The sequence below is a fragment of the Hemitrygon akajei genome, chromosome 3 (assembly GCF_048418815.1).
Source record: "Hemitrygon akajei chromosome 3, sHemAka1.3, whole genome shotgun sequence".
NCBI classification, from domain to species: Eukaryota; Metazoa; Chordata; class Chondrichthyes; order Myliobatiformes; family Dasyatidae; genus Hemitrygon; species Hemitrygon akajei.
The window spans coordinates 78486326-78500575 of NC_133126.1; the positions used below are offsets into that span (position 1 = coordinate 78486326).

The following is a 14250-nucleotide window of genomic DNA, read 5'->3' on the forward strand; positions in this document are numbered from 1 at the left end:
AACCATGCATTACAACACTGAATGCACAACATGTCGAACCTTGATGGGCTATAGTAGCAGAAGTCCACACTGGGTTCCACTCCTCTACCTAATAAAATGGCCACTGAATGGAAAGCTTATTAATTTATTGTAATCTATTGTCTTTTTCCAATAAATTCTTAACAACACTGAATTTTTATGACATTTGCCTTTAAGCAATAATCACAATGTTAATTTATCACCCTCATTGCGTCTTCACTGAAAGTACACAATTGAGAAAGGCGTCTTTCCAATTACTGGTCACACTTGACTCCTCTGTAATAATTAGTTTTATGAATTGGATTTTTATTGTAGCATCATCTGCTGAAAATTTACTGACATCTTTCAGTAAAAGGAAGTGTTTAACATGAAAAGCAATGATTTTACTTGAAACTCTGGTAGGAATTTTCAGACCTCACCACACACACAAGTGTTTTCTAATAAAACCCATCTGGCTTGTTTACATTGGTGAGTTCTAAGGCAACTTAGCAGTGCCCTTGGTCTTCGATACCCCCTAGTTTGAAGAATATTTAGTGCAGTGGTCACCAAGCTTTTTAAGCCCAAGATCTCCTACCTCTGCCTTAGTGAAAGGCAAGATCGACCCCAGATCGATTAGTTACACACATGCGCACCGGGCAGAAAAGACCAGAAGTAAAACCCCGCAACCCGGAAGTAGAAATAATGTATGTACACCAGGGGTCACCACCCATTTTTGCACCGTGGACCATTTAATATTGACAATATTCTTGCAGACTGGCCGATGGGGGGTGGGGGTGTCAAACACGACCGGAGTACAGCGATACTTGAAGCAGGTTCTTTATGTCCAGTCTATTCCGCAATTTAGTTTTCTCTGCTCTCAGCACTTAGCTTCTGTCCCGCTTGCTCACGTTTTTTCCGCTCAAAAAACTCAACGGATTTGTCTCTAAGTGCAGGGTGCTTGGACTCAAGGTGCCGAAGCAGTTTTGAGGGCTTCATTGCCTCATTAGACAGCCTCTGGGCCCAAACTGCAGCCTCCCGCCCGCCCGTCAACAAACCGCCTTGGCCAGGTGTGGCTGGTCGTGGGTAGGGTGAGAGCACAAGGTGAGGGCCAGAGGTCCCCGTACCGGGGCCGCGGCAGTCGCCGTCCGGAGAGCGCGATTGACCAAGTGAGGAGTGTGACAGGGCGCCCACCTGCCTCCCTTGTAGGATCTATCGGCCGACAAAAGTTTGTTTCAGTAGATCGCAGTAAGGTAGCTGCTCTGATACTTATGGAACCCTGAACCCGAATTTGGCCGTCTACAAATATTTTAGCACCGGGTTCCCCACAAACATTCGGTGTGCTAAACAGGTTTAGAGGTGGCGCCCATCTGTCTGCACTCCAGGCCGGTAGCAACGGCACTTCCTGCCGGCTGTGCGAGGCCAACCAGTGATCCCTGGCGCGAGGGTGTCACGGTGTTTAGGCAACTGATGACCTCGCGTGCGTTCAAGTTCAACAGTGGCCCTGACAGAGAATGAGGAAAGATGCAGCTGACTCGTATCATTTCCTCGCGGCCCGGTGGTTGGGGACCACTGAAGTACACTGTGTAGTGCGGGGGAGCTACATGCATGCGCACTGGGCAGAAAGAACGGAACTAAAACCCTGCAACCCGGAAACAATCTCTCAACAGTATTTGTGTATTTATTGTTCTTTTTTTTTCGGGATCTTCTGGGAAAGTCTCAAAGACCGACCAGTCGATCGTGATCGACGGGTTGGCGACCATTAATTTAGTGGAACAATATTTCCCACAGTAGGCATTCAAAATTCCATGATAAAATTTGACAGCTCTTCGAAGCTCCAACTATTTACATGATTTCATAGAACCTTCTGATTTTGCTATCCTTTTCTCATCATCTTTAAAAATAAGTGCAATAAAGCCCGAGTTGTAAACACCTGCCAGACCAAGGAATTTGTTCAGGGGTGAACAATAAGTTCTCTGAGGTTCATCATCCTCAAAAGACATGGGCAACTCCGAAGTGGATACAGGTAGTGTGAAGACCTGCTGAGTTAAATGTTAAATTAAATCCTCTTCTGAAAGTGAATATAGTCACCTGGTTAAGAAAACAATGTTAATACATCTTCTTTGTTTCCACAGAAATTCCTGAAAATGTCCTGTAAAAAGTAGGTGCAAAGAGCATGGTTCTTCGTGAGAAGGATCCAGACAGAGCCAGGGATCTCAGTTTAAAAATAAGAGATCAATCAAAATATTTTCTCTCTTTGGAACAGCTATTGATATTATTGCACTACTATTGAATGGGTGTTAGGGTCGTGAATGGTTGTCAGGGGTAGACAAGAATGTAGAATTGAGGTTGCAAATAAAACAACCATAACCTTATTAAATAGCAGAGCTATTTACCTACTGCTACTCCTAATTAGAGACTTGTATGTTCTGGGACATTGTCTCTCATTTAAATGACCAGATTAAGAACTGTAGTTCAACAACTAGTTTCTTAATTCTTCCAGCTTAAGCCATGTGATCAGTGAAATTTCTTTATGCATAGTACATTGCCCCAATCAGCAAGAAAGTCCTATTTACTGTATATCCACATTACATAACATATAACATCTCTTCCTGCCAAATTCAATGGAGATATCGTAAAGATAAACCCCTTCCCTGAAAAGGCTACACAGTGGTTTCATAATTCAATGTATAAATGTTGCTCTAACCAGATACAACAAAGAAGCAGCATTCATATAACTTCTCTTCAACAAAGGAAAATTAACTTGAATGCAAGAAAGCATAGTTGCATTCTTACAAATCAGAACTATAATGACCAAGAGGAATTCAATCATGGCTGACTTTGGCACAATCGGAGTTCGCTTAGTGAGCACCTACAGAAGGGAAATGAGACTTATCCTCCCATACAAGAGATGGTGGCTGTGACAGAGTAGCATCCCTCTGCAATGCACTGGGGAGTTACCCTAGATTTTGTAATAAGATTGTGAAACATGATTTGAGCCCATCACTGACCTGTTCTGATGGGAGGCAAGAGGCACCGAGTTACGGTTGACAATTGTAGTGTATTATGAGTGTAACACATTGTAAGGTTTCACTGCTAAGGCTAATGTAATGGCTTTAATGTAGTGTTCCACTGTTAAGGTAATGGTTTCTCTGTAGCAGCAATGTTTGGGTTATGACTAGAGATAATGGGACTTTGGAATTTAGTGGCTAGCCAATAAAAGATTGTTGCTGCGTCTTGTCATTCTGGAAGCAGTTGTTTTCGCGGGCTTTTGCCAGAGGAAGAGAGAGAGAGATGAAGAGAGAAGACGTGAATGGAGAAATTTGGTAGACCGCCGGGTGGGGTGGACTCGGAGCGGGGTTCCTAAGGTCAGTGATGCTTGGGGGAGATCGATGGTGGAAGAAGAACTACTGAACTGCGTGAGCTCGCACTTTATATGCACATGACTGTTTAATAAGATTTGGGCCCTTTTTCTTTTATATTTTGTTTCTCTACTAACCATGTAGTCAAAGTAAGATTTATAAAGCTTAATCGTTTAATCGCATATTGTGTACTGTTTGTTATTTCCGGGTACTGATGTGTAACAGCAGACACATCTCACCCCATCCACCCAAATGAGATTTCTTAAGTTTGGCTGGGCTGGGGGCTATCACCTCCTATATTAAGCCACTAGGCGAAGCGAGTGTTACATCAGAATAAAGCATGCACACAACATTCTCACGTAGTACAGTGAAATCTTTCAGACAGAATTTATCCAGTGTTGGTACAGAGAGTCAAATGAAAACCAGAACTGAAAATGCTGGCTTGGACCAAATCACACTAATGTTAGGGATAAAGGCTCTGGGAGGAACTCAAGAGTTTTAACTCTAGCTGCTACAAATACAGGAAGCTGGTTGCATGGCACTAGTCAGAGTAACTGGACAAGACCTAAAGCTTCCGTGTCAGTAGTGGAACTGAATTCTAAGCTGAATCTATTGACTTTATGTGAACCCAATTGATAAATTTTGAAGAGGGCATTCATGAAAATTTACATTTTCACCATTGAAATGACATGTAAGTTACAACATTGTTAGAGTCATAGAGTTGTTGTAATGTGAACAAAGTCAACGAATAGATACTGAACCTAGTGAATAGAGAAATGTTTTATTCAATAAAATCAGACACCCTTAGATGAAGAGGCCTGTTTGACCCGATATTACATGATATTTTACATGCTACAGATCAATGGTAACAGCAGGACAATTCTATAGTTACACTGTATCTACAATGCTTCCCTTGAATTACATATAATTTTCACACCTCCTTCTTTGCGCCCACACTCTGGACACCCAAAATGAATGTTAATCAGCATTGACCAGCTTTCTATCAACTGGTGTCCACGGCTCCGGGAAACTATGGTTCAGGGCTGCATTTGAAATCTAATCTACAAATCTGAAGTTTGGTTGCTGGAGTTAGTATTTGTTATATTCTGTAACTGCAGAATAAGCACTGTCAGTCCTCTTGGCCCTCCTGGACAAAAATAAATTTGTTCCAGTAAAGGCCAAACTTTAAGGAGGGTCTAATCAAACAGGGCAGCAGGAATCCCTTCCCAAATTACCGATCGTGTGCATCTACATCTACACTATTATCCCTGATCGCTACCTACAAGACTCTAAGCAGATATTGTTCCAGAAATTTGATTGAGTCTTAAAATGTAGTTTTGTCCTTTGTATGTCCTTTGCCTCATTCCCTGCTGGCTGATTGCACTTTAAACACATTCTTTCCTGTCACCCCTTCATGTTTCATGCTCACAGATAACAGTTTACACTCCATGTCATGACAAGAGATTGTCAGAATCTTGACAACTGGTTTCTTAGACCCTCTCGTCGATGTACAGGAAGGGTTGTGGTGGTCTCTATTTGGATGACTGCAATGATCTCATCCCGGACTGCCCAGTTGATCACTGGCCCAGCCACTGAAAAGGTCCAGCTGTGTGCAACTACTTTCTTTCTCGTTCCGCAATGCCATCGAAGTTGTGGGAATTGATGTCCTGCTGTAACTCAGATCCTTTCCCATCTACTTTCCACAATATTTTTTCTATTCTACGCTGTACAACTAATCCTCCGCCTTCAGCAACCAGGCTTCATTCCAGAGTACAGTTACCATTCTACTTTCACCTGCTGCTCATGGCTTGCTGTCACGCTCTCTCGGTGTCCCCTGCCTTCGTGTTCGCTGTGGGTCTGCTTCCATCAGCTGTGGTCAGGTCTGATGCAGCCGGCTGCTGTTCATCACTTGGGTTCTCTGCAATCACACTGTTACTGGGTACATTTGATCTCTTGCTTTGTCTGTGAGGGCGACAAGAAGGTGGATCATACGGTTTAATCTGAGTCCAGTGTTTCCACCGGCTGCCTCACTGGGACTGTGTGCCAACAGAGTCGCCATTCATCCAGAGCACCAATTGTGGTTTTATCCACCTGGGAATGAAACCTGAAACCCGTCCTTTCAGCCAGCTCCCTTACCGTGACTTGGTCGCCTGCCTGTGGGAGGACCATCTTCTCTCCCTCTGGCTCTCCCTGATCTGCAATATGTCACTGCTGCTTTGCTCGATCCCTCAATGTGTTTCCCTGGTCCCCGTGGTCCTTCACATCTCCATGTAATCTTGCTAAATTGGCAGCTGGAGTTTCTTCCTGTACATTAGTAATTTCTGTTCTTCCGCTGCCCTCCTCACACTGATGTCTGCCCCCTCGTCCCCTTTCTGCTCCACACTATCCCCTTTCTGGTGAGCCTTTATTCTACCTCCTCAGGAAACTGTAATACTTCTAACAGCTCCTGACTGTGCTTGGTCCCTACCCCTGGGACCTCCTTCCCTCTGGACATGTTTCCCCCACTTTGCCCTGTCTCCCCTCCCTGCTCTCTCTGGGCCACGTTAGCCACGTTGCGGGTCACGTGTTCGCTGTCCCTGTCTTGTTCATGTTCTTTCTGCTTTTCCTGAGTCTGTGATCGCACCTGCCTTACTCAGTGCGTATATCCCCAGGGTAACACCTTCATTGTTTGGGCACACCCAGAAATCTGCAGGAAGCTGCACTCCCTCAATCTCAAGTCCCTGAGGCTGACTTTCTCCACCCTATTGTTTCATTTCCTGTACTGGTAATGTAAATCGCTTCTCTAATCGCGGGAAAGGTTCGATCAATTATCGATTCTGACGACCCCTTGTCCGCTTACGTTTCACTTTGCTGGCCCCCTGAAAACCTCCTGTGTATATCCATGGGTGAGCAGCACTGATAATAGAGGCTTTCGTCAGCAGTTTGTCTGACCTCAACAGCTCTATAATCTGGTCAGCAGTCAAACTGGAAAGAATGGGTGCTACAGTGGATTCTTCTCCTTTGTAAGTGATTTTCACATTTCGCTCTGTTTCAGGACACCACACCAATTGTGACAGCTGTAACAAATCATTTATTTTACCCTCCCATGTCAGTTCCTTGCTACTTGCCTCAGCTGGTGGCAAACAAAACAAGTTCTCTGTGATGTTACAGCAGCTACATTCACTACCACTTGACTACTACTCTCCCCTCTCTGCTCATCTAATGCACGAACCCATGATACTATCATGGAATAGGTTGATCCCACTGCTATCCCAAAATCTAAAACTTCCCGGTGAGCTGAGTTCAGGCCTCCCTTCAGCATTTTCAGGAAGACTGGGTCCAGAAGATCACAAAACCATAAGATGTAGGAGCAGAGTTAGGCCATTAGGCCCATCGAGTCTGCACCGCCATTTCATCATGGCTGCTCCAATTTTCCTTTCAGCCCCAGTCTTCTGCCTTCTCCTGTATCCCTTCAGGCCCTGACCAATCACAAATCTATTAACTTAAATATACATACTGACTTGGTCTCCCCAGCTGCCTGTGGCAAAGAGTTCCACAGATTCACCACTCTCTGGCTAAAGAATAACCCTCTATTCTGAGGCTGTGTCCTCTGGTCTTAGTCTCTCCCACCATAGGAAACATCCTCTCCACATCCACTCTATCAAGGCCTTTCACCATTTGTTAGGTCACTCCTCATTCTTCTGAATTCTAGTGAATACAGGCAGAGTCCCAGCAAATGACAAGCCATTCAATCCTGAAATCTTCATAAGACATGCCATTCAATCCTGGAATCATTTTCGTGAACCTTCTTTGAACCCTCTCCAGTTTCAGCCCATCCTTTCCAAGATTAAGGGCCCAAAACTTCTCACAATACTTTAAGTGAGGCCTCACCGGTGTTTTATGAAGTTTCAACATTTCATCTGTGCTTTCATATTCTAGTACTCTTGAAATGAATGGTAACATTGCGTTTGCCTTCCTCATCACAAACTCAAACTGCAAATTAACCTTTAGGGAATCCTGCACAAGGACTCCTAAGTCCCTTCTCACCTCATTTTTTTGTATTTTCTTTCCATTTAGAAAATAGCAAATTCTTTAATTTCTTCTACCAAAATTCATGACCAAACACCCCCTGCCATTCTTTTTCCATCCTCCTAATCTGTCTAAGTCCTGTTGTAGCCTCTCTACTTCCTCAAAGCTTCCTGCTCCTCCTTTATCTTCATATTGTCTGCAAACTTTGCAACAATGCACCCATGCTCTATCCGCAAGAAGAAGCAGGATCTCCCAGTGGCCACCAATTTCAAATCCATTTCCCAATCCCATTCTGATAATGTCAATCCATGGCCTCCTCTACTGTCATGATGAGGCCACACTCAGGTTGGAAGAACAACACCTTATATTCTGTTTGGTAGCCTCTAGCCTGATGGCATGAACATGAATTTCTCAAACTTCCCTTAATGCCCCTCTTCACCATTCCCCATCTCCTTTTCCCTCTGTCACCTTATCTCCTTGCCTGCCCATTGCCTCCCTGGGGTGCTCCTCCCTCCTTTCCTTTCTTCCATGGCCTTCTGTTCTCTCCTATTGGACTCCCCCTTCTCCATGTCAGCTGCATGCTTTTTCATTGATGCTGCCCGGCCTGCTGAGTTCCTTTAGCATTTTGTGTGTGTTGCTTGAATTTCCAGCATCTGCCGATTTTCTCTTGTTTGCGATTGGATTATTCCCACCTCCACCCTATTTACTGCCTCACTTTCCCTTTAAAGAAGCAATATCTCTCTTCATTGCTGGTAGTTGTTCTTGTATCATACATATATCATACACATATTGCTTGGGCACTTCATTTTTACCAATCCATGTATATCTTTAGGGTGCATCTGGTGAATTTTGATCATTTCCTCAAGCTTGTGCCAGAATTCTGCATTCTCACTGGTGATCTTAAGTGAGGGCAACTCTGACAAAATGTTCTGCTTTTCCCTGGGGATGAAGGGCTTATAGATGATTGTAATCACGATCGGGTTGTCAGGGTTCTCAACCTGACGTTGCCTGATCTTAATACGTGCCATTGCGACAGATATATCTGGGTATAACCACAGACTTATGTTTAAAACACATGCAGTTGCAGTTGAAGTTCCTGGAATGAGTATACACACACTCCACTGGCATCCCGAACTGTCAGTAACCACTCTTCACAACTGCTATGCCCTGTCTCACCACATTAACACATAAATATTTAGTCATTTACTTAATCACACTTTCAGGCCACACACTTACTTAATCACACTACACTACAGTCACATGTACTAGATCAGATCACCGCCGTGTTCGTGGTATGTCATGATCACATAGTTACCAACTCGAACAGATCCAAGTATGAGTGCTAATTCTAAAAATACTCACCCACTTAGACTGCTGAGGTTGCTGGTCACACGGCGGGTCATGAAGGCATCCCGGACAAGTCCCCAAATGTTGTAAAGTGAACAAAGTCACTGGAGAGACACTGAAGCTAATGGATACAGAAGTGTTTTATTCAAAAAAGTGAGACACTCTTGGAGTAAGAGGCCTGTTTGACTCAATATTACATGACATTTTATATGCTAAAGATCAATTCTAATGTTACAATGTATCTACAATGCTTCCTTTGAATTGCTTATACTTTTCACACCTCCTTTGCACCCACAGTTCAGACACCCAAAATTAATGTTAATCAGCATTGTCTGGTTCTCAACGAACTGGTGTCCACAGCTCCAGGAAACTATGGTTCAGGGCTGCATTTTAAATTTAAGCTACAGGTCTGAAGCTTGGTTGAGGAAGTTAAGATTTGCTATATACCTCATCTCCAGAATTCACCCCAAAAATGTCATAGAGAACTGCAGCACAAAAACAGGCCCTTTGGCCAGTTTAGTCTGTGCCAAACTATTTAAACTGCCAACTCCCATCAATTTGCACCAGGACCATAGCCCTCCATACCCCTACCATCCACGTACCCATTGAAATTTCTTAAAAATTGAAATCGAGCCTAAATGCACCACTTGTGCTGGCAGCTTGTTTCACACTCTCCAAACCTCTTAATGAAGAAGTCCCCTTTTCACTTTTCAACCTTAACCCATGACCTCTCATTGTAGTCCCACCCAACCTCAGTGGAAAAGGCCTGCTTGCATTTACACTTATCTATACCCCTCATAATTTTGTATATCTCTATTAAATCTCCTCTCGATCTTCCACATTCCAAGGAATACAGCCCGAACCTGTTCAATTTTTCCTTATAACTCAGATTCTCCAGATCCAATGACATCCTTGTAATTTTTCTCTGTATATTCTTTCAACCTTATTTACATCTTTCCTGTGGGTAGGTATCCAAAACTGGACACAATTCTCAAAATTAGGCCTCATCAATGTCTTCTACAACTTCAACATAACATCCCATCCCCTGTCCTCAATACTTTGATTTACAGATTCCAATGTGCCAAAAACTTTCTTAATGACCCTGTCTACCTGTGATGTCACTTTCAAAGTATTATGGACCAGTATTCCCAGAATCCTTTATTCTACCACACTCCTCAGTGCCCTATTGTTCACCATGTAAGATCTACCCTGGCTGGTCCTATCAAAGTGCAACACCTCACACTTGTCTGCATTGAACTCCATCTGCCACTTTTCAGCCCAGTTTCCCAAATGGTCCAGATCCCGCTGCAAGCCTCACTGTCTACTATACCCCCAGTCTTGGTGTCATCTGCAAATTTGTTGATCCAGTTAACCACATTATCACCCAGAGTGTTGATTTAGATGACAAACAACAACGGAGTCAGCACCAATCCCTGCGGCACTCCACTAGTCACAGGCTTCCAGTCAGAGAGAAAACCATCTACAATCACTCTCTGGCATTTCCCACAAGCCGATGCCTAATCCAATTCACTCACTCATCTTGAATACCAAGCAACTGCACCATTTTGACCATGCGGGACCTTGTCAAGTGCCTTACTAAAATTCATATAGACAACATCTGCTTTATCAGCTTTCCTGGCAACTTACTTGAAAAACTCTATAAGACTGGTTAGACGTAACCTAACATGCACAAAGCCATGCTGACTATCTTTAATCAGTCCATGTTTATCCAAATTTGCATATATCCAGTCCCTTGGAATTCATTCCAAAGACTTTCCCGCTACTGATGTCGGGCATCCTGGCCTATAGTTAATTTTTATTGTTACGCTTTCTAGCTATTATAATAGTAGTTATATCATTTGCATGTTTACAAAACTAAATGGAACTATTTTGTCTTCATCAAATATTTGCTTGAGAAAAGCATAAAAATCAAACACTGATTGCAGTGATGTTTTCGGACTGCTTGTTCCTGATATGAAGCTTTGACCAGTGTGTTTCTTCTAGGTGTTCCATTTTCCCCCCACATCCCAAAGGCAGCAGGTTAGAAGGTTAATTGGCCAGTGTAAATTCCCCCTGGTGCAGAGGAGTGGCGAATCTGGGGGCCAGTGGGGGGGGGGGGGGTAAAACAGCATTATTGTAGATGGGTCTTTACTGGTTGGTTTGGACTTGTTTGGATGTCCGTCCTATTCCCATACTGTATGACTCTGACTCTTATTTATTCAGTTGTCTTCTGAGACCCATGACTGACCCAGCCTTAAGCAATACATGCCAGATTAGAATTTATGATTCCATTTTCTTCTCCTTTTATTCCCTTTGTTTCTTTTGACAATACCTTCAGCTTGTTTCTCTGGTTACTCTTCACTCAGGAAGTAAATCTGCTTTTCTTCCCACTTAAATTATCAATTCCTTCCATGACTTTTACTATCTCAATAAATTAACCCTTAATTTTAGTTGCCCTGAGGAAAGCCTTCAACATTCAAGAAGTAAATGTACTATCAAAGTACTTATATGTTACCATATACAATGCCCAGATTCATTTTCTTACAGGCAACCCCAATAAATCCATAACTGAAAATAACCATATTAGAATCAATGAAAGACTGCATCAACTTGGGTGTTCAACCAGTGTGCAAAAGTAACAAACTGTGCAAATTGAAATCAGAATTGAGTTTAATATCACTGACATATGTCATGAAATTCGTTGTTATGTAGCAGCAGTACATTGCAATACATAATAGAAAAACTATTATTATAAATTACAGTAAGTATATATAATATTTTATAAGTTAAATTAAAACAATTAGAGCAAAAAAGATAAAATGAAGTAGTGTTCCTGGCTTCCACGTCCATTCGGAAATGGAAATTTCTGAATGGCAAAGGGGAAGAAGACAAAAAGAAAGAAATAATAATAATAAATAACTGAGGCCTCTGTTGGTCAGGGCGGACCATGGATGTTGCATCCTAGGTGCCTAGATATGTAAGCCAGGCCAGTACAATATGGAAAGTAAGCTGTTGCCCACTTAGCAACCTCCCCCTCTCCACACATCAGAGGAACCCATCAAATGGCAGGGACTGATACAGCTTGGCACCAGCAGTATTGTAGGGATTGCCAGTCAGTGTTGAACTCAACATAGGACTACCTAAGGGGCTCCATCTCTGGATTTTTTCCTCTGCGTTTACTCCCGAAGCCTTCCCCATGAGGGGTATAGCTGCAAGGCAGTGAAGGTTCAGGACCAGCGTTTTCCTTCTTTGATTTCGATTAATATCAAAAATATGTGATGAAGTCTCCTTGAAAGTGAGTCCGCAGGTTGTGGGAACATTTCAATGCTGGGGCAAGTGAAGTTCAGTGAAGTTATCCCCTTTGGTTCAAGAGCCTGATGGTTGAGGGGTAATGGCTGTTCCTGAACATGCCGATGAGTTCTGAGGCTCCTGTATCTTCGTCCCGATGGCAGCAGGGAGAAGAGAACATGGCCAGGGTGGTGGGTTGGGTGGGGGTGGGGGGTGGTCTTTGATGATAGAGTTCTTGCATTTCTGAAGAATTAAAGATCTTGGCCCTGGTACTATCCCAGTTGTCTAAGCTCTTTACTCCTTCTTAATGCCCGATTCAGAGAACTGGGTGCAGCAGTCCAGCAGTACCTTAGCCAAACCAGTATTTTAGTTTATTTCCACCAAACTCTTTACCTCCCATTCTTGTGAGAAAAGAACTGATTTGTAACAAAATATCGATCTATGACATCTGGCAATGATCAGTAAGTCACTCAAGTTAATTCTTTCGCCAGTTTTTGTAGATTATTTTAATTGCTTTGGGATTGAAGAGTAGGAATCGCAGTCATTCTCTACTCTTCCATTACCCATCATTTCATGCACCCACACATCCCATTGGAAGTTGCTGAATGGTGATTTGAGTTGGGAAGCGTTAGTTAGTATTGATCTAGTCAGGGGTATAGCTGGCTGCAAAAATAAAGACTTGTAGTTCAACAATGTTACCTTAAGACATCTCAAGGTACCTCGTGCACAAGCAATCAATATTGGAATCTTGGGAGTACATAACTAGTTTTACACAGCAAGATCCCAATTACAATAATAATCTTTTAATCTAGTAGTGCAGATGGAAGGATTAATGTTTACAAGGAAGAGAAGACAACCGGCATCCCTTCTCTTTGAACAAGAGTTAAATCCATCTGGGAGGGTAAATGGAGGCTTGTTTTCACATTCCTCCACTCGGACGTGTTTCAGCCATTGAACACCTCTTGCTGCCCTTGGAGAAAGGAGGGCAGTCACCCGACATAGCAAACTCTTAAAAAAGAAGTAAGATTTTGCTAAATGAAAAGAGAAAATTCTGGTAGTACACAGCAAGTCAGGTAATATCTGTACAGAAAAGAACAGAATCAACATTTCATAACAATGAGCTTTCACCAGAGTCTCACATGAAGCTTCTGATGAAAGGTTATTGTCGCAAAATGTTGACTTAATTTCTTTTTCCACAGATATTGCTTGACCTGTAAACAAAGCAAAGTTCCAGTTGTGATGTTCCAAATATACAACTCTCATCTTTTTAAGTCTGTCTGCAGATTCTGCTGACAATTCATGGTGAAGTAAAGGCACTTAACAATGGGAAAATGTTATGCATTATACTTTGCAACCCACTTCTATGTTCTTTGTGCTGCGTCATTGAAAGGCGTTGGTCTGATCCTGTAAAAGAATGATTGGTGTAAAACTCTCTATCAGATGTCCTAGACCTAAAATGTCCTTACTTTTCTCTGAAGCTTCATGAAAAATTATTTTATTTGTTTTATTCATCATGGCAACCATTACCAGGACATCAGTGAGCCAAATAAACTGCAAAAGATAGGAGGAATAAAAGGTTTCACCTTATCTGTAATGAATGTGTTTCATATTTTCTGAAGAAAACATAAATTAGATTAAGATAAAAATATAGCGACTAGGAAGATTTATTTTCTTACAGTAATATTTCAGCCCAGGGAGCTGAATGCCTTACTAGCTCAATACCAAGTCTGAATTTTAGTCATAAACAGTTATCTAAATACAATTTCAAGTGCAGTTGGACTATGACTTGTTTACTCCAGTTTGTAGATGATAAAATTCAAGAAGATAATTCTTATTGTCAGCTGGTTAACCCCATAGTAGTAGCAGAGCAAATATATTAAACAGATTGTTTGTATTCATAAATTTTTCAAAGAGAAAGAATAATTTTCTCATAAAAGGAGACTTCCTTTCCACAGGATGAATCCAGAATTGTGTTTTGTTTTGTGCTGACAGGTGGTTCAATAATGAGCAAACAGAACTGAAAGCTTTTACAAACCATGTGTTTCTTTAAGTGCATTGAGCTTGCTGTAATCTAGTCCTGATCTGCAGCATTAGAAACTGGAAGAGAATCAACCTTAATTTGATGCAGATAGCATCTGATCAATTTACCTGTATAAGATATCAATGGTAGAAGGCTGTAATACGACTCTGAATCGGAATCTGAATCAGGCTTCTCATCAAAGTCCTTTCGTGTGTACTGTGTGTTCATCTA

General features: G+C 42.3%; 1 long non-coding RNA gene across 1 annotated transcript in view; it reads right to left on the bottom strand.

Annotated features, from left to right (window-relative positions):
- Nucleotides 1-4188: 4188 nt before the first annotated feature.
- The window catches only part of LOC140723421 (uncharacterized), a 64587-nt gene continuing 54525 nt past the window's right edge, over nt 4189-14250 (bottom strand). The window contains exons 3-5 of the long non-coding RNA XR_012097894.1: nt 14148-14247; nt 8727-8832; nt 4189-5318 (exon numbers count right to left, since the gene is read on the bottom strand). This is a non-coding gene — a long non-coding RNA (uncharacterized lncRNA). The remainder of the gene's footprint in view (nt 5319-8726; nt 8833-14147; nt 14248-14250) is intronic.